The 24,825-nt window shown below is 44.5% G+C and overlaps 1 protein-coding gene and 1 pseudogene across 1 annotated transcript in view; one reads left to right on the top strand and one right to left on the bottom strand.

Moving 5' to 3' along the window:
• LOC124777307 overlaps positions 1-24,825 on the bottom strand; it is a 151,094-nt gene that overhangs the window by 82,749 nt on the left and 43,520 nt on the right. The window lies entirely within an intron of this gene.
• LOC124778765 lies at positions 22,805-22,922 on the top strand (annotated as a pseudogene).

Below are 24,825 nucleotides of genomic sequence, written 5' to 3' on the forward strand. Positions count from 1 at the left end.
GAATTGTCGTCCACGAAGACGAATGCCTCGCCTATGTGCTGCCGATATGGTTGCATTATCGGTCGGAGGATGGCATTCACGATCGTACAGCCGTTACGGCGCCTTCCCTGACCACCACCGGTGTACATCGGCTCCACATAATGTCACCCCAAAACTGCAGGGAACCTCCATCTTGCTGCACTCGCTGGACAATGTGTCTAATGCTTTCAGCCTGACCCAAACACGTCTCTGATGATTGTCTGGTTGAAGGCATATGCAGCACTCATTGGTGAAGAGAACGTGATTCCAATCCTCAGCAGCCCATTCGGCATGTTGCTGGGCCCTATCTGTACCGCACTGCGTGGTCTCGTGGTTGCAAAGATGGACCTCGCCGTGGACGTCTGGAGTGAAGTTGCGCACAGTTTGAGCCGAAACACGACGTGCTGTGGCTGCACGAAGAGCATTATTCAACATGGTGGCATAGCTGCCAGGTTTCCTTCGAGCCATAATCCGTAGGCAGCGGTCATCCACTGCAGTAGTAGCTCTTGGGCGGCCTGAGCGAGGCATGTCATTGACAGTTCCTGTCTCTCTGTGTCCCCTCCATGTCCGAACAAAATCGCTTTGGTTCACACCGAGAAGCCTGGACAGTTATCTTATTGAGAGCCCTTCGTGGTACAAAGTAACAATGCGGAAGCGATCTAACTGCGGTATTGACCGTCTAGGCATGGTTGAACTACAGACAACACGAGCTCTGCACCTCCTTCGTGGTGGAATGACTGGAACTGATCGGCTGTCGGACCCCCTCCGCCTAATAGGCGCTGCTTATGCATGGTTGTTTAAGTTTGTTTACGCCGGCCGCGGTGGTCTAGCGGTTCTAGGCGCTCAGTCCGGAACCGCGCGACTGCTACGGTCGCAGGTTCGAATCCTGCCTGGGGCATGGATGTGTGTGATGTCCTTAGGTTAGATAGGTTTAAGTAGTTCTAAGTTCTAGGGGACTGATGACCACAGATGTTAAGGCCCATAGTGCTCAGAGCCATTTGAACCATTTTTTAAGTTTGTTTAGTGACTTCTCTGAACAGTCAAAGGCACTATGTCTTTGCGACAACATCCACAGTCTACGTCAACGTCAATCTTCAGGAGTTCTAGGAACCGGGGTGATGCAAAACATTTTTTGATGTGTGTAAAAAGAAATAGTTCCTTCCATAAAATTTCAGGAGAAGAGTCGGATGTGTGCAACTTCCCGCCACGATATTTCGGCGCAGAGTTCTCTGGCCTTCTTCAAAATGGCTCTGAGCACTATGGGACTTAACATCTATGGTCATCAGTTCCCTAGAACTTAGAACTACTTAAACCTAACTAACCTAAGGACAGCACACGACACCCAGCCATCACGAGGCAGAGAAAATCCCTGACCCCGCCGGGAATCGAACCCGGGAACCCGGGCGTGTGAAGCGAGAACGCTACCGCGCCGTCACGATATGCGGGCTGGCCTTCTTCAGGTGAATACTGATGAAAAGGCTCTGAGCTCAGGTATTTAACCCCCCCCCCCCCCCCCCCCGTGCGGTTATAGGCGCTACAGTCTGGAACCACGAGACCCCTACGGTCGCAGGTTCGAATCCTGCCTCGGGCATGGATGTGTGTGATGTCCTTAGGTTAGTTAGGTTTAAGTAGTTCTAAGTTCTAGGCGACTGATGACCTCAGAAGTTAAGTCGCATAGTGCTCAGAGCCAGCCAGCCGCTACGGTCGCAGATTCGAATCCTGCCTCGGGCATGGATGTGTGTGATTTCCTTAGGTTAGTTAGGTTTAAGTCTTTCTACGTGTAGGGGACTGATGACCTCAGATGTTAACTCAGTGCTTAGAGCCATTTGAACCATTTTTTTCCATGCAGAATTTAACTGAAAGCCACCGTCTCGATTGATAAGGGGCAGAAACAGTCGCGTTTCTACTGAGTCACTGATGATGGAACTCCAGAAGTTTGTCCTATGGACTGCAATATCTTGTAAACATCTGTGTTGCGCAGGATTCCGTGCGAATGCGGCAAATCTTTATAGAGGGCTGAGGACGTGCACTGTGCTGAACCGCATTGTAGAATATCAACGGCATGGTCATCTCTATGAAGCCAATAAATCCGATATCATCAAACATTGTATTCCCAATGATTATCTGATGAAATACAATGGCCCCTACTCAGATCCATGGAGTACCATCATCAATGAATCAGTGGAAATAACGACGAGACGGCAGCTTTCACTAAAATTCTGCACAGAATACTGATGTAGAAAAACTTTGTGCTCTGTATAACCGGCGTTGTTCTGCGACTTTATCGTGCGAAGACAATCGAATTGGTAAGCTTTCAGCATGGAGAACGAGCGGGGCAGCGCACAGACTTGCAACAGAAGCGCATGCGCTGAAATAGCACAATACTGAATACAACTGAATACTCCACGCCTGCGGCAGCCGCGCAGTTTGAGGCGTCATGTCACGGACTGCGCGGCCCCTGCCGCCGGAGGTTCGAGTCCTCCCTCGGGAATGGATGTGTGTGTTGTTCTTAGCATAAGTTAGTTTAAGTAATGAGTAAGTCTAGGGACCGACGACCTGAGCAGTTTGGTCCCATAGGAATTCACACACATTTGAACATTTGCCTGTGGCGGTGGGGTCCTAAACACGTGAGCTCAGAACGTTTTTGTCAGTATTCACCTGAAGATGTCAAGAAGACTCAGTGCTGAAACACTGTGACATGAAGCTGCAGACATCCACCAATTCTCCCGGAGTTTTATGGTACAATCTATACGCCGGAAATGTTTTAGATTTCACATAAAAATAAATGATTGTCGCATATAAATGGTAGCTAATATCAGAAAACCCATTTTACTTACTTGCCGTAAATAAATGGTAGCTAATATCATAAAACACACTTTACCTACGTAGGTCAAGAGGAGACTGTACTATGCAATTTAGAAGATATGTACTTTTCAGTAAGATAACTGAAATCAGCTTAATAAGAACTTCAACTAGGCTACTTGTGAAGGAAATGACTCGAGTACCGTAAAAACAGCTGTAGTGGAACCCACAACAAACAGCAGGTACTGAAAAAAAATTTGTATTAGATAAATGATAGTTAGTCTTAGGAATTGCAGGTTATCTATATACGTCAAGAGGAGCTTGCGATACGCAGTTTCGAAGGTGTGTACTTTTCAGAAGTAAACTGAAAAGAATTACACAATAAAAACAATAACAATTCGTCAGGAAGAAACTGAATTGAACAGGATACAAAACAAGCTGTTTAGGTACAACAGACAACGGTATACAGTACAATCTTAAAACATGTTCATTTCTCATAAAGAAATCGAAGCTAGTACCGGAAAATACGCTTTTGCAGTATAGCTCACGGAGTGACTGCGATACGCAGTTACGAATGTACGTACTTTTCAGGAGTAAATCGAAACATTAGTGACAAGAAGCTGTTTAACTATTTGTCAGAAACAAAATGATTACCGTAAAAAGAGCTCTACATCTGTACTAGGGATCAAGAGACACATTTCTAACTAAACAAAATCTTATCGTAAATAAATCAGAGGTGGTATCAGATAATACACTTCGCTGTATAGTTCAAATGGAGACTGCGATATACATTTAAGAATGTATGTACTTATGAATATGGAATCTAAATACTTATCACAAGAAGAACTCTAACTATTTATAAGAAAGAAAGAAGAAGCGAGTGTCGAAAGAGAGACCTCCACACACGGCAAGAAAAATGTTTACCGTAAAGAAGTCGAAACTAGAACGGAAAATACAGTTGAGCTACTTAACTGAAGTGGAAAGTGCTAAACGCAGAGCCGACGGTAAGTATCATAAATTTCTCTTGAGTTGGGTTCGAGACAAAAGGAGCACTATCAGTTTTCGTTTACGATAGTACTAGCACTGAAAATTTGATTGCTAATATTGCTTTACTTTACGACCCAGGGTCCAGAAAGACAACTAAAAAGAAAGCTGTTCTTAAGAGCCAATCCCAAACTTTCCAATTCTGATACCTGAGCCACGCAAGGCGCGCTTACCTGGTGATATCTCATTTCAGCAACAAACGCTGTCACTTTTACTACATCCTCCGAATCAGTTAGCTTCGAACATTTAATTTAAAGCACCCTCTTCCTCGTTAGTGACGCCATGTCTGCTATCGCCACGGTAACGCACGATTGTTGCCTGGAAGTGGCACTCCTGGCCTTAAGAGCGCCATCACATCCGCCGTTACGTGGAAATGGAGTAACAGCTGAGTCAGACCGGGGAAACGCACCAAGGACAACCTGGCGCGGAACACAGTCGAACTCATCTGTCTCAACAACAGTAGTATGCACATCACATTAGCGGCTCGACTAAGACACACATACTGTGTGATCAGGAGGAAACTTTCCTCTGAAACCACACTGTGTGATGAGAAGGACCGTGACACTCCTCTGAAAAGTGTCTCGTGTGACGTCAGGCTGTAAATCAATAGTAAAGTTCAGGAGCAAACTCTCAAAAATACGTGCTTTCTGTCTAAACGAGCCATCGCAGAGTACGCATCCGGATCCCTATTATTTCGGAGTGAATAGATCTGGGAGACATTAAACACTGCCAGACACCACAACGAAATTAACTGATTAGGACTATCAAACTCTGCAGTCTACTGAACGAGCCATACATAATATCCTTCTCATATATTGCAGACGATTTTTGTTGCAGTTCGGACACGGAGGTCAGTGATGGAACGATCTGTCGAAGGTTGACTAAATTTCTTTTATTGTGCGGTCGCTTAGAGGCCTGAGAACAAAAACGAATAGATGACATCGCTCAGAGTGGCGTAAACGATGCGGTCATTGGCCTGTGGAACAGTCTGTAATATAATTGCAGATATCTGCTAACTTTCACGAACAATAAATCGTCTGTGTGTCGCGAAAGCTCTTGCTGGAAACCCGAGACAATTCGGGCTGGACGGAAAATGGAAAGTTGAAGACTTACATTTCGTATCCAAAAAAATTTTTCACGAAGGAGAATCGTACGGATATACCGTCGTGTGATCGTAGCGCAGACTCCCATACGCAGAACATGGAAATAGACATCCCTGAGCTGAAAAGCAACTGAAAGAGTTGAAAAAAAAAATCACCAGGTCCGGCTGGAATTGCATTCCGATGTTATAGAGAGTACTCTTCAGCAAATGCTGCATGGGGGCTTAATTAAAAAGAAAAGACTAACATTAATATTAAATACACTCCTGGAAATTGAAATACGAACACCGTGAATTCATTGTCCCAGGAAGGGGAAACTTTATTGACACATTCCTGGGGTCAGATACATCACATGATCACACTGACAGAACCACAGGCACATAGACACAGGCAACAGAGCATGCACAATGTCGGCACTAGTACAGTGTATATCCACCTTTCGCAGCAATGCAGGCTGCTATTCTCCCATGGAGACGATCGTAGAGATGCTGGATGTAGTCCTGTGGAACGGCTTGCCATGCCATTTCCACCTGGCGCCTCAGTTGGACCAGCGTTCGTGCTGGACGTGCAGACCGCGTGAGACGACGCTTCATCCAGTCCCAAACATGCTCAATGGGGGACAGATCCGGAGATCTTGCTGGCCAGAGTAGTTGACTTACACCTTCTAGAGCACGTTGGGTGGCACGGGATACATGCGGACGTGCATTGTCCTGTTGGAACAGCAAGTTCCCTTGCCGGTCTAGGAATGGTAGAACGATGGGTTCGATGACGGTTTGGATGTACCGTGCACTATTCATTGTCCCCTCGACGATCACCAGTGGTGTTCGGCCAGTGTAGGAGATCGCTCCCCACACCATGATGCCGGGTGTTGGCCCTGTGTGCCTCGGTCGTATGCAGTCCTGATTGTGGCGCTCACCTGCACGGCGCCAAACACGCATACGACCATCATTGGCACCAAGGCAGAAGCGACTCTCATCGCTGAAGACGACACGTCTCCATTCGTCCCTCCATTCACGCCTGTCGCGACACCACTGGAGGCGGGCTGCACGATGTTGGGGCGTGAGCGGAAGACGGCCTAACGGTGTGCGGGACCGTAGCCCAGCTTCATGGAGACGGTTGCGAATGGTCCTCGCCGATACCCCAGGAGCAACAGTGTCCCTAATTTGCTGGGAAGTGGCGGTGCGGTCCCCTACGGCACTGCGTAGGATCCTACGGTCTTGGCGTGCATCCGTGCGTCGCTGCGGCCCGGTCCCAGGTCGACGGGCACGTGCACCTTCCGCCGACCACTGGCAACAACATCGATGTACTGTGGAGACCTCACGCCCCACGTGTTGAGCAATTCGGCGGTACGTCCAGCCGGCCTCCCGCATGCCCACTATACGCCCTCGCTCAAAGTCCGTCAACTGCACATACGGTTCACGTCCACGCTGTCGCGGCATGCTACCAGTGTTAAAGACTGCGATGGAGCTCCGTATGCCACGGCAAACTGGCTGACACTGACGGCGGCGGTGCACAAATGCTGCGCAGCTAGCGCCATTCGACGGCCAACACCGCGGTTCCTGGTGTGTCCGCTGTGCCGTGCGTGTGATCGTTGCTTGTACAGCCCTCTCGCAATGTCCGGAGCAAGTATGGTGGGTCTGACACACCGGTGTCAATGTGTTCTTTTTTCCATTTCCAGGAGTGTAAATGCAATAATTTGACTAGCTGTGTGTCCCGTTACTAAGTCTCGTAACCGGTTTGCACACAATCTGACTGCATAAAATAAAAATAAAGAATCACAAGGAATTTCCATTAGCACAATTGATTAATTAAGTCCCCTGCAACTGTAAAAGCTACGAAACAACAAAGCACAAGTGTAACTGTTCTGTGTGTGGTGGTGTGACTCGACGTACATGTACCTGGCTCGGTTCTTTCTCAATACGACAAAATATTTTAAACACCATTTACGATAAACTAATTGAAAAACCAGAAATACTATAATTGGACATAGAAACCAGAATTACAAGTCTAATAAATGCACACGAGCCAGATGCTTTGTTGACTGTACCTGTGAGCAAGAGGGATTGTTATTAAAGAAAACTGGAATACCTTTTTACCTCATTATATATTGACGAAAATATTCCATTACACCAGCATCATAAATCAAAAGCCCATCTCCTTTCGCAAATATATTCTGACAATTGCATCTTCTTCCACCTATACATTACACCAACCGAACAGTACAACATTTCAGTCAACACTCAGATCGTCTACTCTCTCGCCCCACAGAACAACGACTGCTCTCGACATCCTCTGAACTACTACTGCTCCAGTGGAGGCGGCGGAATAATAATCTTTGGCGCAATCTCTGGCGCTGTGACTCAGTGTAGCCACCTTTCAATGCCTTTACTTAGCTTGCACTTATCGCGTATCTCTGGCCCAGCTCAAAGTCCCAAACGACTGGAAAAAAGCGTAGATGACTCATTTGCACTGATCAGCCAGAACATTATGACCACCGACCTGCTATCGACATAAACCTGTCCAGCCGATACGAGCGTCAGCTACTCACACACATGCGTGGTGCATGTAGTATCAGTGAGTGTGCTGTCCGTGTGTAGAATGGGGAAGGCGCGCGATCAATTTGGGTATGATCGAGGGCAGATTTTGATGGCCCAGAGACTCAGCATGAGCATTCCGGAAACTGAACTACTTGTTGGATGTTCGAGGACTGCTGTGGTGAGTGTCTTCAAAACATGCCAAAACCAAGTTAAAACCACGTCCAGACGTCACGGGGTCGAAAGGACACCCCTCATTACAGATGTTGGACATCGTAGGCTGGGCAGACTACCGAAACGGGATAGGCGGCGAACTGTGGCGGAACTAACATCAGACTATAATACTGGGCAGAGTAGAAGTGTGTCTCAACATACAGTACACCAAACACTCCTAACGATGAGCTTCCGCAGCTGAAGAACTATCCATTTGCCAACGTTCACACTACGATCCTGCCGTCCTGATTTAGGTTTTCCGTGATTTCCCTAAATCGCTTCAGGCAAATTCTGGATGATTCCTTTGAAAGGGCACGGCCTTCTTCCTTCCCCATCCTTCCCTAGTCCGATGGGACCGATAACCTCGCTGTTTGGTCCCATCCCCCGAAACAACCAACACTACGACTTCGGCAATTACGACTGAAATGGGCACGTGACCATCGGCACTGGGCGCTGGCGCAGTAGCAGCGCGTTGCATGATCTGATGAATCCCGATACCTTCCTGATCACACTTATCACGCCGATTAGAGGGCGCGAATCCGTCGTTTTCCAGGGGAACAGCTCCTTGACACCTGCACTGTGGGACGGAGATAGCTGGCGGCGGCTCCATTATCCTTTGGGGAACTTGGCCACCCAACGATCCAGTGGAGTTCGTGGAAGGCATAATGATAGCCAAGGAGTATCTTATACTGGTTCCAGACCACATACAGTGCCGGCCGCGATGGTCTCGCGGTTGTAGGCGCGCAGTCCGGAACCGTGCGACTGCTACGGTCGCAGGTTCGAATCCTGCCTCGGGCATGGATATGTGTGATGTCCTTAGGTTAGTTAGGTTTAAGTAGTTCTAAGTTCTAGGGGACTGATGACCACAGCAGTTGAGTCCCATAGTGCTCAGAGCCATTTGAACCAGACCACATACACCCCTTCACGACGATCATGTTTTCCGACGAAATGGCAGTTTTCAACAAAATAACGCGCCATGTCACTAGGCTTGAATTTGATGGAGTGGTTCGAGGAACACAGTGGCGAGTTCCAGTTGATGTGCTGTCTCCCCAACTCTCCAGATTTGAACCTGATCGATCACATCTGGGATGTCATTGGACGTGGCGTCAGAGCTCATCCCCCCCTTCCCGGAATTTACGGGGGTTAGGTGAGTTGTGTGTGCGGATGTTGTCCCAACTCTCTCCAAGGACCTACCTAGGCCTCCTGGCTTCTTCCATGCCTTGTCGCATCGCCGCTGTTAACCGTGCCAGAGGTGGACACACTGGTTATTAGGTATGTGGTCATAATGTTCTGGCTAATCAGAGTACATAAGAAAGATGAAGGAAAGGACCCACAAAATTACAGACCAATATCCTTGACACCGGTTTGCTTCAGAACACTTGAGCATGTAAGTTCAAATCTAATAAATTTCCTCAAGATCGAAAAATTTCCGTCCACAAATCACTACGAATTTAGAAAATATCTTTCGTGCGAAACTCAGCTTTCACTTTTCTCGCACGATATCCTGAAAATCGTGGATGAAGGGCAACAGGTGGATTTCATATTCCTAGATATCCGTAATGGGTATGGCATGGTGCGTCACTGCAGACTGTTAACGGAAGTCCGAAGATACGGAAGACGTTCTCCCTTCATGTGAGTGTTTCGAAGTTTTCTTAACTAACAGAACCCAGTACCTTGCCATGGATGACGAGTGTTCATCAGAGACAAAGGTATCATCAGGAGTGACCGAGGGAAGTGTTCTCTAAATACGCGGGGCGTTCAATAAGTAAAGTACCTAGCGACTGGAAGAAAGCGCAGGTCGTTCCCATTTTCAAGAAGGGTCATAAATCAGATGCGAATAATTATAGGCCTATTTCGCTTACGTCAATCTGTTGTAGAATAATGGAACATGTTTTGTGTTCTCGTATTATGACGTTCTTAGATAATACAAATCTCCTTCATCATAACCAACATGGATTCCGCAAACAGAGATCATGTGAAACTCAGCTCGCCCTATTAGCCCAAGAAATTCACAGTGCCGTAGACACTGGCGACCAGATTGATGCCGTATTCCTGGACTTCAGGAAGGCATTTGATACGGTTCCGCACTTACGTTTAGTGAAAAAAATACGAGCTTACGGAATATCGGACCAGGTTTGTGATTGGATTCAGGATTTCCTAGAAGAAAGAACACAACATGTCATTCTTAACGGTCCAAAATCTGCAGATCTAGAGGTAATTTCGGGAGTACCGCAGGGAAGCGTGATAGGACCTTTATTGTTTACAATATACATAAATGACTTAGTTGACAACATCGGTAGCTCCGTGAGGCTATTTGCAGATGACACGGTTGTCTACAAGAAAGTAGCAACATCAGAAGACTCGTACGTACTCCAGGAGGGCCTGCAGAGGATTAATGCATGGTGCGACAGCTGGCAGCTTTCCCTAAATGTAGATAAATGTAATATAATGCGCATACATAGGGGCAGAAATCCATTCCAGTACGATTATGCCATAGGTGGTAAATCATTGGAAGCGGTAACGACCGTAAAATACTTAGGAGTTACTATCCGGAGCGATCTGAAGTGGAATGATCACATAAAACAAATAGTGGGAAAAGCAGGCGCCAGGTTGAGATTCATAGGAAGAATTCTAAGAAAATGTGACTCATCGACGAAAGAAGTAGCTTACAAAACGCTTGTTCGTCCGATTCTTGAGTATTGCTCATCAGTGTGGGACCCTTACCAGGTTGGATTAATAGAAGAGATAGACATGATCCAGCGAAAAGCAGCGCGATTCGTCATGGGGACATTTAGTCAGCGCGAGAGCGTTACGGAGATGCTGAACAAGCTCCAGTGGCGGACACTTCAAGAAAGGCGTTACGCAATACGGAGAGGTTTATTATCGAAATTACGAGAGAGCACATTCCGGGAAGAGATGGGCAACATATTACTACCGCCCACATATATCTCGCGTAATGATCACAACGAAAAGATCCGAGAAATTAGAGCAAATACGGAGACTTACAAGCAGTCGTTCTTCCCACGCACAATTCGTGAATGGAACAGGGAAGGGGGGATCAGATAGTGGTACAATAAGTACCCTCCGCCACACACCGTAAGGTGGCTCGCGGAGTATAGATATAGATGTAGATGTAGATGTAGAAGTAATGCAACAAAATTTCGTTCTGAAAACAGGTGCTTGTATTTAGGATTCCAAATCACCATATCATTCCCCAAACTTTTAGCTACAAAATCCTGGTTTTCAACATAATCTCCATTCAGTGCGACAGCCTTACGCCACCTTACTGGGAGAGCCCGTGTGCTCGCGTGGTATGTCTACTAGTCAATGTCGGAGCAAACGTCTTGCTGCCGCGATAACTTCTCCATCATCCACTCACCGCGGAGTGCAACATTCACTTGGTCAAACAAATGGAAGTCGCAAGGTGCGAGGCCCGGGCCGTAGGGTAGATTGGGAAGAAAAGTCCAATGAAATTTTGTGAGCTCCTCTCAGGTGCTCAGACCTATGTTAGGCCTTCTGTTGTCATGGAGAAGGAGAAGGTCGTTTGCACTTTTGTGGCGACAAACACGCTGGAGTCGTTTTTTTTCATTTTCTTGAGGTTAGCTCAATACAGTTCAGAGGTGATGGTTGGAGCACGAGGGAGACCATCAAACAGAATAACCGCTTCACAGGCCCGGAACACCCCAGCCATGACTTTAGCGGCTGAAAGTGAGGCTTTGAACTTTTTGTTCGGAGGAGACGTGAAGTGCCGCCACTCGTTGGATCGCCGTTTCGTTTCTGATTCGAAGTGGCGAAACCATGTTCCACCACGCGGGAGATCGGACAGGGCTGCGCCACCTTACTGCGATCGAGGCAGCTGCTTCGCCCAACAACTCATCGTGCTTTTGTTCACCGCCAGGTCCCCCGTAGACATTCTGCTCCGGTTTTCCATCAAAAGAAACTCAGCGTTAGCTCTCTGCTTGTAACGCAACGCACCTCCGCTCAGACGCATTTGTCGGAGCTTCGTGAAACTACAGGGGCTGAAACGGGAATATTCCACGATGTCCAACAACAAATTCCGCATTTTTTCGATTGAAATCGGCCGATAAAAAATATGTTGCATTACTTATTGAATGCCCCTTGTACGAACACGATCTAATGGATAGGGTGAGCAACAGTCAACGGCTGTTTACTGACGACTGTGTAGTGCATGGTACAGTGCCGTCGGGGGTGACTGTAGGAGGATGTGGGATGACTCAGATAGAATTTCTATTTGGTGCGACAAATGGCACCTTCTTCTACATGTATAAAAATTTAAGTTAATGCAGATAAGTAGAAGAAACAATCCCGTAATTTTGTAACGAATAATTCCAGGAAAGCTGCAAATGGTTTAATTGGTAATCCTCCTTCTTTACTACAAGCTTGTTTCGGTTATAGCGACATTTTCAAGTAAATATAACCTAATTATTCGTTTCAGAATTCTACTAACTTAAAGTTTTCTCAGGTAAATTTGTAGACGTTAAATTTGGCAAGTCAACTTACGTTTATAAAAGTTGTGCGTATTTACATCTAGTTGGAATAGATGCCCGTATTGTATCAGTGAGTAAACTGGCGACTCTCCATTTGTGCTACGTTGTTATATTGCCAGTTTATTCAAGCTGATGTTTTTTGTTTACAGCAGTCAGTCATGTCAGATACGTTTCGTTTGTATTCATGGCTATTTTTGGTTTTCTGTTTACCGTAATTTTTATTCTTTCTCGTTTTTTAAAGTCAATAAAGTTTTCTAGATAATTGTTGTGTTTGAGATCGATTTGTTCATTAAGAATATTGGTATTCTTTATAGAACTTGTATGTTCGATTTTTCTGCTTTGTGGTTTTGGTTTTTTGAGAATTGACTCCCGCACCCTTTAGAAGATACAGATGATACAGTGTTGAGGTCCCAGAGATCATCCCAGAGTGACCAAGAGATCATCCCAGAGTGACCCAGAGAGCATCCCAGAGTGCCCTGGGGAGCTACAATACTAATATGAATCGCTTCTCGGCTTTTGGCAAGATCAATGTGTAGATAATTAAATATTATAAGTCTCATTCTCGTTCTGTATCTTCACAAACACTTATTTTTATTTGTTTATGGTAGGTTTATTTGTTATATTAGGAGTAGTTATTCTAATTGTTGATTGCTTTCAATTTCCTGTGTATTCTTTTCATCTAATGTTAAAATTTCGTCCTCTTTGAGCGATATAGAGTTTCTCGCAGTCGTTACACGAAATTTTGTACATGCCTGGGTTGACGAAAAAAGGAATTTTGGTTTTTCCAAATCGAATTTTCGCTTTTACATTGTTGTTTGTTTGGAAAGCTACTTTTACGGTTGTTATTGTTTCAGATCTGGTTTATTTTAAGCATTATTTGTCCCAAGTACTTCGTAGATACGTAAGTTGCTATTATAAAGTTTTATTTTCTCTTATTAATTTTATATTTTTGCGAATGTTTGCGTTTTAGGTATCGTGTGTTTCTTGAACAGTTTGTGAACTATATTCGGGTTGAATTTATTTTGATGGGTTGTATACTGGTGTACAGTAAGCTCTTTTGTATTGCTTGTTGTAAACTGATTATTCTGTTGATCACTGAGTTGAAATAGGCGTATTTTTGCGAATTTGGATGACAAGAACGTCCATTGATCATGCTGTCCGTAGTAATTGGCTTTCTGTAAATTTCAAACTTGTGGTGACTGTTGCTGTTGCTGATTTTAAGGTCAAGAAAGTTTGTGGATTTGTTTGCTTCTGTTTCCGTTGTAAATTTCTTCCAGTGCTTTGCTAAATATCTCTGCAGTTGTACCGCCAATACAGTTTCCAATTGCCTCTCTATCTCCCCGTTTGTAAATTTTTTGGTTGAATTCAAAATAATTTTGGTTCGGAGTTAGTGTTAGGAGATCTATGACAGACGTTTCTCTGGGTAGTAGGAGGTTGTTTTTATAATTTCGATTTTTTTTCCCGTACTGGTACGTTTGCCTAGATGTTTGTGATATCAAAGGAAATAAATTTAACAGTTTGTTGTATTTCTACATCTTTTATCGCCTCTGCTAACGCTCTTGATTTCTTTACTGTGTATTTCTTGTTGTAGGTATTTAGGTCGGTTAGTAATGTGTTAAGTTTTTTACTTATAAGGTTAATAATCGGACGAATTGGAGTTAATTGTCTGTGTACATTCAGTTGCGCGTGTAATGTTGGTGTGAGTGGGTTCATCATGATGGAGGCTTTCTTTTCTTGGTCTGTTAATACTGTATCGCAGCTTTTAAGGCATCTCTTTATTTGTGTGGCGTACTTTTTGGTGGGATTTTGAGACAATTCAGTAACGTTGTTGTCTTTGAAAAAAGTTGTTACTTTGTTAACACATTCATTGTAATCTATAATAACTACACTGACACCTTTATCGGATTTTATTGCTATTACGTTTTGTGCTTGTAATTCCTGATTTATGCTGTTGAGAGTATTGCGTTCAGATTGTGTTTGTTGTATGTTTTTCTGTTTTGAATTTCCTTTCAATAATTTCTGCAACTTTTACTGTCAGTTCGTTTTGTTTTCTTGTCACATCGATGGCAACTTTTGTTTGAAGGTATAAGCTGTGTAATGGCTGTTTTGTGAAGTTTTGGTTCCATCTTATACCTGAGATCTTTGTTAAGGAGATTTATTTCTTCATCCATAAATTCTATATTTGTTAGACTTTTTATACGAAACTGGAAAGATGACAGTTTCTTGGGCGTCATCAGCTTATTAAATTTCTTTTCATGTGTTCTGTGAATATAGTAGTATGTATTTCTTTCATGATACTTTTTTTTTTAATCTCTTGATGTCACGATATATGGTACATTATCTTGATGATGCCATTGGCTCTGGAATCCTTTCTGTAATGTCTGGGTGTCTTGGCGATTTTCAGATATGCACAATAAACTCGACTGCTTTCGTAACCAAATGTTTTGCTTCACTGTCTTCGATGAAGAAGGATTCGGGTTGGATTCCTGGTAACACCTCGGATTTCCTGTGATAGGGAGGGTCTGGAATGGGTTTTCCACTCAGCGTCGTGAGTCCAAATAAGGAAGCATTGGTGACCCAAGCTAAAGTAAATCGTTTGTTGCGCACATAGCTATAACTTCAAGAAACAGTGCTCACTTTATCGGCTAGTGTGAAATGCTTATCACTCTTAGAAACTGTGTGGACCTTAGATCTAATTGAATATTGCACAATCGAGTTATCAGTATAATTTAATACACTCTCCCGGTAATAATCAGTGATTAGGTCTATTGCTGATTAATATTTCTTCTCGGTACGTGTTGTGTCTCAGTTTCAAATATTAATTAAAGCCCACACTGATGCAATTCAGAACGGTAATTATTAGCACAAGGAGTTCAAGAACTACACTCCTGGAAATGGAAAAAAGAACACATTGACACCGGTGTGTCAGACCCACCATACTTGCTCCGGACACTGCGAGAGGGCTGTACAAGCAATGATCACACGCACGGCACAGCGGACACACCAGGAACCGCGGTGTTGGCCGTCGAATGGCGCTAGCTGCGCAGCATTTGTGCACCGCCGCCGTCAGTGTCAGCCAGTTTGCCGTGGCATACGGAGCTCCATCGCAGTCTTTAACACTGGTAGCATGCCGCGACAGCGTGGACGTGAACCGTATGTGCAGTTGACGGACTTTGAGCGAGGGCGTATAGTGGGCATGCGGGGGGCCGGGTGGACGTACCGCCGAATTGCTCAACACGTGGGGCGTGAGGTCTCCACAGTACTTCGATGTTGTCGCCAGTGGTCGGCGGAAGGTGCACGTGCCTGTCGACCTGGGACCGGACCGCAGCGACGCACGAATGCACGCCAAGACCGTAGGATCCTACGGAGTGCCGTAGGGGACCGCACCGCCACTTCCCAGCAAATTAGGGACTTTGTTGCTCCTGGGGTATCGGCGAGGACCATTCGCAACCGTCTCCATGAAGCTGGGCTACGGTCCCGCACACCGTTAGGCCGTCTTCCGCTCACGCCCCAACATCGTGCAGCCCGCCTCCAGTGGTGTCGCGACAGGCGTGAATGGAGGGACGAATGGAGAAGTGTCGTCTTCAGCGATGAGAGTCGCTTCTGCCTTGGTGCCAATGATGGTCGTATGCGTGTTTGGCGCCGTGCAGGTGAGCGCCACAATCAGGACTGCATACGACCGAGGCACACAGGGCCAACACCCGGCATCATGGTGTGGGGAGCGATCTCCTAAACTGGCCGTACACCACTGGTGATCGTCGAGGGGACACTGAATAGTGCACGGTACATCCAAACCGTCATCGAACCCATCGTTCTACCAATCCTAGACCGGCAAGGGAACTTGCTGTTCCAACAGGACAATGCACGTCCGCATGTATCCCGTGCCACGCAACGTGCTCTAGAAGGTGTAAGTCAACTACCCTGGCCAGCAAAATCTCCGGATCTGTCCCCCATTGAGCATGATTGGGACTGGATGAAGCGTCGTCTCACGCGGTCTGCACGTCCAGCACGAACGCTGGTCCAACTGAGGCGCCAGGTGGAAATGGCATGGTAAGCCGTTCCACAGGACTACATCCAGCATCTCTACGATCGTTTCCATGGGAGAATAGCAGCCTGCATTGCTGCGAAAGGTGGATATGCACTGTACTAGTGCCGACATTGTGCATGCTCTGTTGCCTGTGTCTATGTGCCTGTGGTTCTGTCAGTGAGATCATGTGATGTATCTGACCCCAGGAATGTGTCAATAAAGTTTCCCCTTCCTGGGACAACGAATTCACGGTGTTGTTATTTCAATTTCCAGGAGTGTACATTCAACGACACTAAGCCTACGAATATGATGCATAAATAAACCCTCATACCAAATTTGTTATTCATAGCTTTTGTGCTTAGGTTCTCAATTCCTGAAATATTGCTTTCAAGCTCATAAAATTTTGGTTATAAATCTATATTTACATCAAGCAGATGAATCTGTAACACAAATATTGGATCATCATAGAACGTTATTACGCAAATTTCTTATTTAACTCGGTGCAGAACGAAGACATCGATAGCAGGAGCGGATAAAATAAGTTGTGCTCTATCATGCAACATTCATTAACCTGTGCACATGGCCGGCCGAAGTGGCCGTGCGGTTAAAGGCGTTGCAGTCTGGAACCGCAAGACCGCTACGGTCGCAGGTTCGAATCCTGCCTCGGGCATGGATGTTTGTGATGTCCTTAGGTTAGTTAAGTATAAGTAGTTCTAAGTTCTAGGGGACTAATGACCTCAGCAGTTGAGTCCCATAGTGCTCAGAGCCATTTGAACCATTTGAACCTGTGCACATGAAGAAACGATCTTATTTAGTTTACTAGTGCTCCTAGTTATCTAATAATTCAGTGTCCCAGAGTTAACTTCTCGCTCAAGCATCTCGGGTTGAGAGATGCCTGCTTTCTGTGACAAGATTTTTTTTACCTGATGCAGATGAAGATGGTATTACAGCTACGTGGACTCGGTGGCTAGATTTCCACGTTATGCTCCTGTGAGGTGATGGTGGTGGTGGTCGTGGTTGTAGTGGTGTGGACTGACGTGAGGTAACTACTGCCTATAGCCAGCCCACTTCTCGCTGTCAAGTGTTCAAGCCAGTGCTGTCGCTGTCGTTGCTGCTGCAGAAGTTATCGCTGCTGCAAAGACGTAAACGAGGCATGGGACGTGATGGATTTCGATCATAAGTTCTTCTTTACTGGAATTTATTAAAAAGTTCACAGTTTGTTATAACTGTTGTCAGTCTGATGACTATTTATGCAGCTCTCCTCAGTTTTCATTACTGGCCTGACAATAACACTGTAGAAGTCATTTTTATGGAAAGTGCTTCTCGCCTCTGTAACCTTCTCTACAACCTCATCATTGTAAATGTAGATTACAATCTCTAACGCAACTTTGCAGCAACCTGATTAAGCAATATGTGGTTAGTGTATTACAACACTTGATAACAGAATCTTACAAGCGAGTTCCGCTATAAATATTCATTGCAAAGATGCAATAACCTTAACAAGAACTGGGTTTATCATACTGGTATACGCAGATGTTAAATTTATAACATCATTATGGACAAATCGTTGGTAACCGTTTATTTCTTCTTAGGTTCCGTTATTAACAAAAATAGACGTTAGCTTATTTGAAGTATTGTGTTACTGTGTCTATTTAAATTTTCAGTTCAATGACGGATCTGATGCAGCTTTCCACCCTATCTAGCACACGTCTACTCATCTCTCTTTAATTACCAGTACCTTCGACCATTTATACCTGATTATTATATTCATGCTTCAGTCTACATCTAGAATTTATTACCATCAACACATCATTCTGTCACAAAATATATGAATTCTTGACGTCTTAGGATGTAATCCTATCAGCCCATGCCATAATGCTGCTTTACCCACAAGTCGATGCTGTTCCCTACCCTACCTAACTGATCACCATTCTTCTGGATTACCGCATTTCAAAAGTTTTTATTCTTCTCTTATTCTTAGGAAAATTCATTGTTCTTTCTTTACAGTTATCGGTCTTACACAAGATGACGATGTTGATGATCTTTATTTGACAAATGTAATATTTTTTGTAATAACATTTTTATCTTTGTTACTTTTTGTTTTGAGTGTTTCTCCCACTATTAGAAAGAGCATTTCAGTATCCTTCACTTGATGCAATTTAAAATGATAGTTTATTAGCACAGAAACTCAGAAACTGTACACTATGACATCATACCAAAGTGGGTTTTCATAGTTTAATTTTATGCAGAACCTGAGTTCCATTTTTAAAGATCGATCATTTGAAATAGCTCTTGAACTACTATATATGAGTAGACATTACAGAGACAGAAGGAGAGAGAGATCGAATTTGTCATAACAGTAGCAAAGTCTAGTCGCATTGCCTCTCTTGGCAGACCGGTTGGGGTGTTATCAGACACTTCCACCACTGAGATGTGAAGAGATTGCCGGAAGCCAGGCGTGCTGTGAACACGACCTCTTGCTTACCAGATGGGTATGCAGATTAGACTGATGCTATATCTGTCACTCCGGATCTTATAAAACAATACATTACTGTCATGAAACTAATAGGCTACTTGAAAAATGAACTGTCGCGCACGTCGGAAAACGTTAAAGTTCCTAAACTCGTCAGGGGCCGCGCCTGTTGCTTACTGTTGAAGGACCCGGGCATTTCAACTGAGTAATTTACTGTAATGGTTGCTCTGGTAAAATAATATTTATTCAAACAACGTATAAGATTACTCATGACACATAAACGTCGAGGTTATAAAACAAGTTGAGAATGAATGTACGTAATTAAGATAGAACAATGATAACAAAAGGAATGGGTTATGGTTTGCCACCAACATGGCACTGGACAATTAAGCTTGAGATGGTGGTCAGACACATGAAGGACATGAATTATGCTTTCAACTATGAATACAAAACTTCAAAATTACACGAAAAAGATATGAATTTGAATAGAGCATACAACAGATCAGTGAATAAAAGAAGAATCAGAAAGAAACATCACTAGGTGGGTGAGCTCCAATGAATTAACTCGATGCGGAATAAACATGAGTGGTCACGAGAAAGGCTCTCTTTGATGCAAGAATTAGATTGCAGAAAAGCTGTCATAGCAGTGGGTGAAACGTGTAGGTCAAGTTAGGAAGACTAAAAAGTAGAACCCAGCAATGAACTTCTCTTCTCTCAACATATCGCGATTCCCAAAGTCGGATGTGTGCATTGCTGGCTCAAAAATGGTTCAAATGGCTCTGAGCACTATGGGAGTGTGCATTGCAAATGCGACGTTACCGTGACTGTCATTGGAGTGATTGCCGACAAGTTGGGATGCGACGAACTGTGGCCCCTGCAAACTGCTACTGGACTGAGCCAATGTGATGCGCTTAGTAAACTTCGGGTGGAGTCCTCAAGCCGTTTTGCTGTTGTGTGTGGTCTCCAGACACGTTTCCTCAAGCAAACTAAATAGCCACTCGTATCTTCGGAAATTTCCAAACTTTGCCCTTCCCGTGGGAACGGTGTGTGAAGCCCAACAAAATTTCCAGAATTTCCGGCAAACAAGTTCGGACTTGGTAACGGGGTGACACCCGTCTCTCATTTCCACAAACACGTATCTCAGTGGCTGAAGTATTTTAACTTCATGGTGGGTGCTAGCGAACAGACTTTCTAATACCAGATTGGAAGAGCACTGAGGCCCTTTTTGGGATTGGCTAGAAAGGGTGTGAAGGAAGCCAGACTTTAAGTTTTTCTGTTATTGCAGCCCACGGCAATGCTGCACGAAGGTGCGATCCGACAGAGCTACGTTTGACACGAGGAGCGGTGACTTTAAATTATTTAAGTGTTCGTTTCATGTTTTAGAAATTTCACAAAAATATGTTTCTTTCATAATTATAATCTGTGACTGTCTCCAGCTTTGATACCATAAAGTTAGACACATAGATTTTGCTGATAACATAGCGGATGATAAACTGAACATACGACAGTATCTAATGGTTACTGCTGAGCAAAGTGCTCCCCTAAACAGCAGTTCATACGAGCAAACCCACACTCCGCTGCAGAGTGAGAATCTCATTCTGGAAACATCCCCCAGGCTGTGGCTAAGCCATGTCTCCGCGATATCCTTTCTTTCAGGAGTGCTAGTTCTGCAAGGTTCGCAGGAGAGCTTCTGTAAAGTTTGGAAGGTAGGAGACGAGATACTGCCAGAAGCAAAGCTGTGAGGACGGGGCGTGAGTCGTGCTTGGGTAGCTCAATTGGCAGAGCACTTGGCTGCGTAAGGCAAAGGTCCCAAGTTCGAGTCTCGGTCCGGCACACAGTTTTAATCTGCCAGGAAGTTTCATATCAGCGGACACTCCGCTGCAGAGTGAGGATCTCATTCTTGAAACCAGTTACGTTTCTACCTGTGGTTACTCGTACTTTGGGTACTTGGGCTACGCACGATTCTTTTTAGAAAAGAATAGTTCGATGTACTTGTAGTCATAGGGCCGACCCGCTGCAGATAATAAACTATAGCTATGATCATGCTGTCTAATAGTCTATGCATTGGCTAAAACTGCGAGTTAATACACAGAAATACGAAATAAAAAACTAAATGAATAATTCAATATAAAGGGTTCTATTCTAACGTCTGTAACTGATGTAGACGACACAGGATTATGCTGAATAATTTTTATTCCAGAAAGCACATCTCAAATAAATGGGGAGTGGTCCTACGGTATTCAGTTAAAATACAGACAGAAAATACCCTTGTCAAATACAGAGCAGTTACGTTGCGAGCTTTAGAAGAATGGCAGCAAAATACCTGAACTTAATAGTCATCAAAGATACGTGAAAACTAAGTTCATTTTGTCATCACAATACACGAAATATTCATCAGCTCAAAATATTTCAGAGTTCAACATGGAGATTCACAAATTAACACACGTGATACAAAGGATAGTTACTCGTACTCTGTTTATTCTCAGTTACATAAATCAAGCGGAAATAGCTGGAGTCTTACTCTGCAGTACTTTCAGACCTCTCGAAATACTAAGTTCTTTCAGAAGTTAATGTTTGGTAGCGGCCGTTCACCACCCAGAATCAAGCATCTCCACGATCGAATACTCGTTACCATAGGCAGGTCTGTCTCTTTCCAGAACTTGCCTAAAGGTGTCCAGAATCGCTCCTTTGAGCTCTTCACTCGAAAAGTGCGAGTTTTCACTTGACTTCTCTAGTGTTCCGCGACTGTCTACTTTCCCATTGGCTGAAGGCCATTCCCTACAAAAATACAACGTTCTTGCGTGCTACAGGCATGATTTGACTCATCTTGACCACTTTCGAGACTAAATTAATATATTAAAACAATATATAAATAAATAACTGTTATAAGCATTCGGCCACACTCAGAGCGTTCCCAATAAATACAAACCAAGATTTAAGCAATTATTTAAGCCTGCTTGTCAGAAGCACTTTTTGTACTCTTTTAGAAAGTGGTGTCAGCTAACATTTGTGACTGACCACTTCTTAAATTATCTTGTTTTTGTACGAGGGTTGTCCAGAAAGTAAGTTCCGATCGGTCGCAAAATGGAAACTACTGTGAAAATCTAGTAAAGCTTTGCACATATGTGTTGGGCAGTGTCTCTAGTATGCCCGTCCATCGTGTCGCGTCGCTGTCTCCAGTTTTGAGTGACCAGTGAGCACGTAAAGATGCATAGAGAATAGGGTCTCCCGCCAAGTCTAAGGGCCTGGTTAGAGATTTCGCCTGTGTCATGCAGTCCACATAACGCAACTGTCGAGCAGTTCCTTCTTCATGCCAATTCTCGGCCGCACACTGCAGGGGCAATGAAGATGTCCCTGCATTGTTTCCGATGAGAAGTGTTTGATCACCCACAATACAGTCCGTAATTGGCTCCCCCTGAGTCTCATCTCTGCTCACAAGAACCGCTGGCTATGAAGACAAAATTTTTCCCCAGACGACGAGCTGCAGACCAGTGCAGGTAACTGGCCAAAAGCACAGCCTTCTATGACGAGGATATTGGAAAGTTGATACAACACTACGACAACACTCGAAGCGGGGGCAGCGACTATGTACAGAAGTAGGTGGAAGGTGTACCTAACTGTTGCAAATAAAACGTTTCTGGTTTTTACTGTGGTTTCCATTTCGCGACCGATCGGAACTTACGTTCTGGACAATCCTCGTATTATCGTTTGTAATTAATGTTTACATAAATTTGCTGGCCAAATAGTAAATACTGTTCATTAAATAAATGCACAATATGGCAAAATGTGAGATACTCATGCTGTGTAATTGTGGAGGATACGATGTTCTGACCGACAGTTTAATAATGAAAAGATATAAAGGAACGTAATAAGTTAAGAAATAAAATAGATACAGATACGTAGCTTTCAGGCTTGATAGCTATAGTGCAGTGCCATAGTGCGGCCATCTGAGATATCCTTTGTTGAAATCGCATGAAGCGATTAAAAGTTGTTAATGCAGAGGTTCTTTGTGTAAATGTTTATTCACGGTGAAATATTAGCATCTTTACTTTTAAATATATTGAAATTTTGTTGTGTCAGTGGAGGCCAACGGCCTTGCCGCAATGGTAACACCGATTCCCGTCAGATCACCGAAGTTAAGCACTGTCGGGCTCGGCTAGCACTTGGAAGGGTGACCATCCGGTATGCCTGGCGCTGTTGGCAAGCGGGGTCTACTCAGCCCTTGTGAGGCAAACTGAGGAGCTACTTGATTGAGAAGTAGCGGCTCCGGTCTCGGAAACAGACATATGACCGGGAGAGCGGTGTGCTGACCACGTGCCCCTTCATTTCCGCTTCCAGTGACGGATGACACGGGGGCCGGTCGGTACCGTTGGGCCTTCAAAGGCCTGTTCGAGAGGAGTTTAGTTTTTCTTAGTTGTGTCAGTGGATGCATCTCATTTATCTGGGATCGTCGATGTATTCAGATTTGCACTAATATTTGGCTGTAAATTATTATAGACTCTCAAAGATCTGTAAGACGCCATCTTTCAGCTTGTCTGACACTCAGTCATGTCTTGGAGCATTGTCTCCTGTGCAAAGGCCTTCCGAGCGACGGCCTTCAAAATTCCCTGTACAGTGGAAACTCGATTAACCGTCATATTCGGGACTGTGGTTCAAATGACTCTGAGCACTATGGGACTCAACTGCAGAGGTCATTAGTCCCCTAGAACTCAGAACTAGTTAAACCTAACTAACCTAAGGACATCACAAACATCCATGCCCGAGGCAGGATTCGAACCTGCGACCGTAGCGGTCTTGCAGTTCCAGACTGCAGCGCCTTTAACCGCACGGCCACTTCGGCCGGCTCGGGACTGTGGTCGTGACGGTTGAGCGAATAGACGGATAACAGAAACACTGTATTCCTGCAAAACATAACCTCAGTCAATTATTTTATGCATAGACACATATCACTCTCACAGTAATATAATAATATTTCGGAGCGAAAACAAATTAAACACGATTGTAATAGCAAATAAAACTATTTATTACATGATAAAATCATCCGTACAGTAGCTACAAAAGTTGCAAAATACGTAATATACAGTACTGTACTATAAACTTACAGGTGAAATAGTTTATCAAAAAAAATGGTTCAAATGGCTCTGAGCACTATGGGACTCAACTGCTGTGGTCATCAGTCCCCTAGAACTTAGAACTACTTAAACCTAACTAACCTAAGGACATCACACACATCCATGCCCGAGGCAGGATTCGAACCTGCGACCGTAGCAGTCGCGCGGTTCCGGACTGCGCGCCTAGAACCGCTAGACCACCGCGGCCGGCGAAATAGTTTATCTAGCTTGGAAATAGTCAGCGCTACACTTGTCGCAGTTTCGCCCTTTCTTAAGCGTTTTATAATTTCAAGTTTTTGATTAAGTCCTAAAACAACACGTTTACGTTTTTCAGACATTTTATCAAGTCACTGTATCACACACACCTGCACAAATACGGTAGTGTAAAATATTAGTCAATAAAGCTTATTCATGTGGAAAACACGTAACACGGCACAGCCCACTAGATACACTGCGACAATCACAGTCTTCTCGCCACAACTGGAAACCGATCCAGTGGTGATTGTTGACTCACAAGTGAGACAAAGACAAGAAAAGGGAGAGATGTGTTAGCACGTCAACTGAAGGTCATATTTTATGTACCATTCTACGGCGGGCGGGTACATTCACTTCCCACTAAAATAGAGTAAATAAACAAAGCGAACGCGTCACTGCACCTTAGAGCATTCTGTTATTACAGTATTATTATGCTGTTGCAGCAGTGACGGTTAACAGAAACTGACGGTTTAAAGAGTGACGGTTAATCGAGTTTTTACTGTACTTGGATTCTCCCTATTTCCGGCGACTCTGCTAGTCTTGTTACCTGGACTCGCTCGCACCGATCACCTAGCTGTAAGCCGGGACTGTTACGGCGCGCCCCGAGACCTAAGCTCGTTAGTGCTCAGCCGTACAACAAATTCATCTTACCTTGTATCAATACTGGGTGGCCAATCAGCTCGCCTGAATACGCGCAACGTTACAAGCATTTAGACTGCGAGATTTATATGAAATCAGAA

This window comes from Schistocerca piceifrons, chromosome 2 (assembly GCF_021461385.2).
Source record: "Schistocerca piceifrons isolate TAMUIC-IGC-003096 chromosome 2, iqSchPice1.1, whole genome shotgun sequence".
NCBI lineage: Eukaryota > Metazoa > Arthropoda > Insecta > Orthoptera > Acrididae > Schistocerca > Schistocerca piceifrons.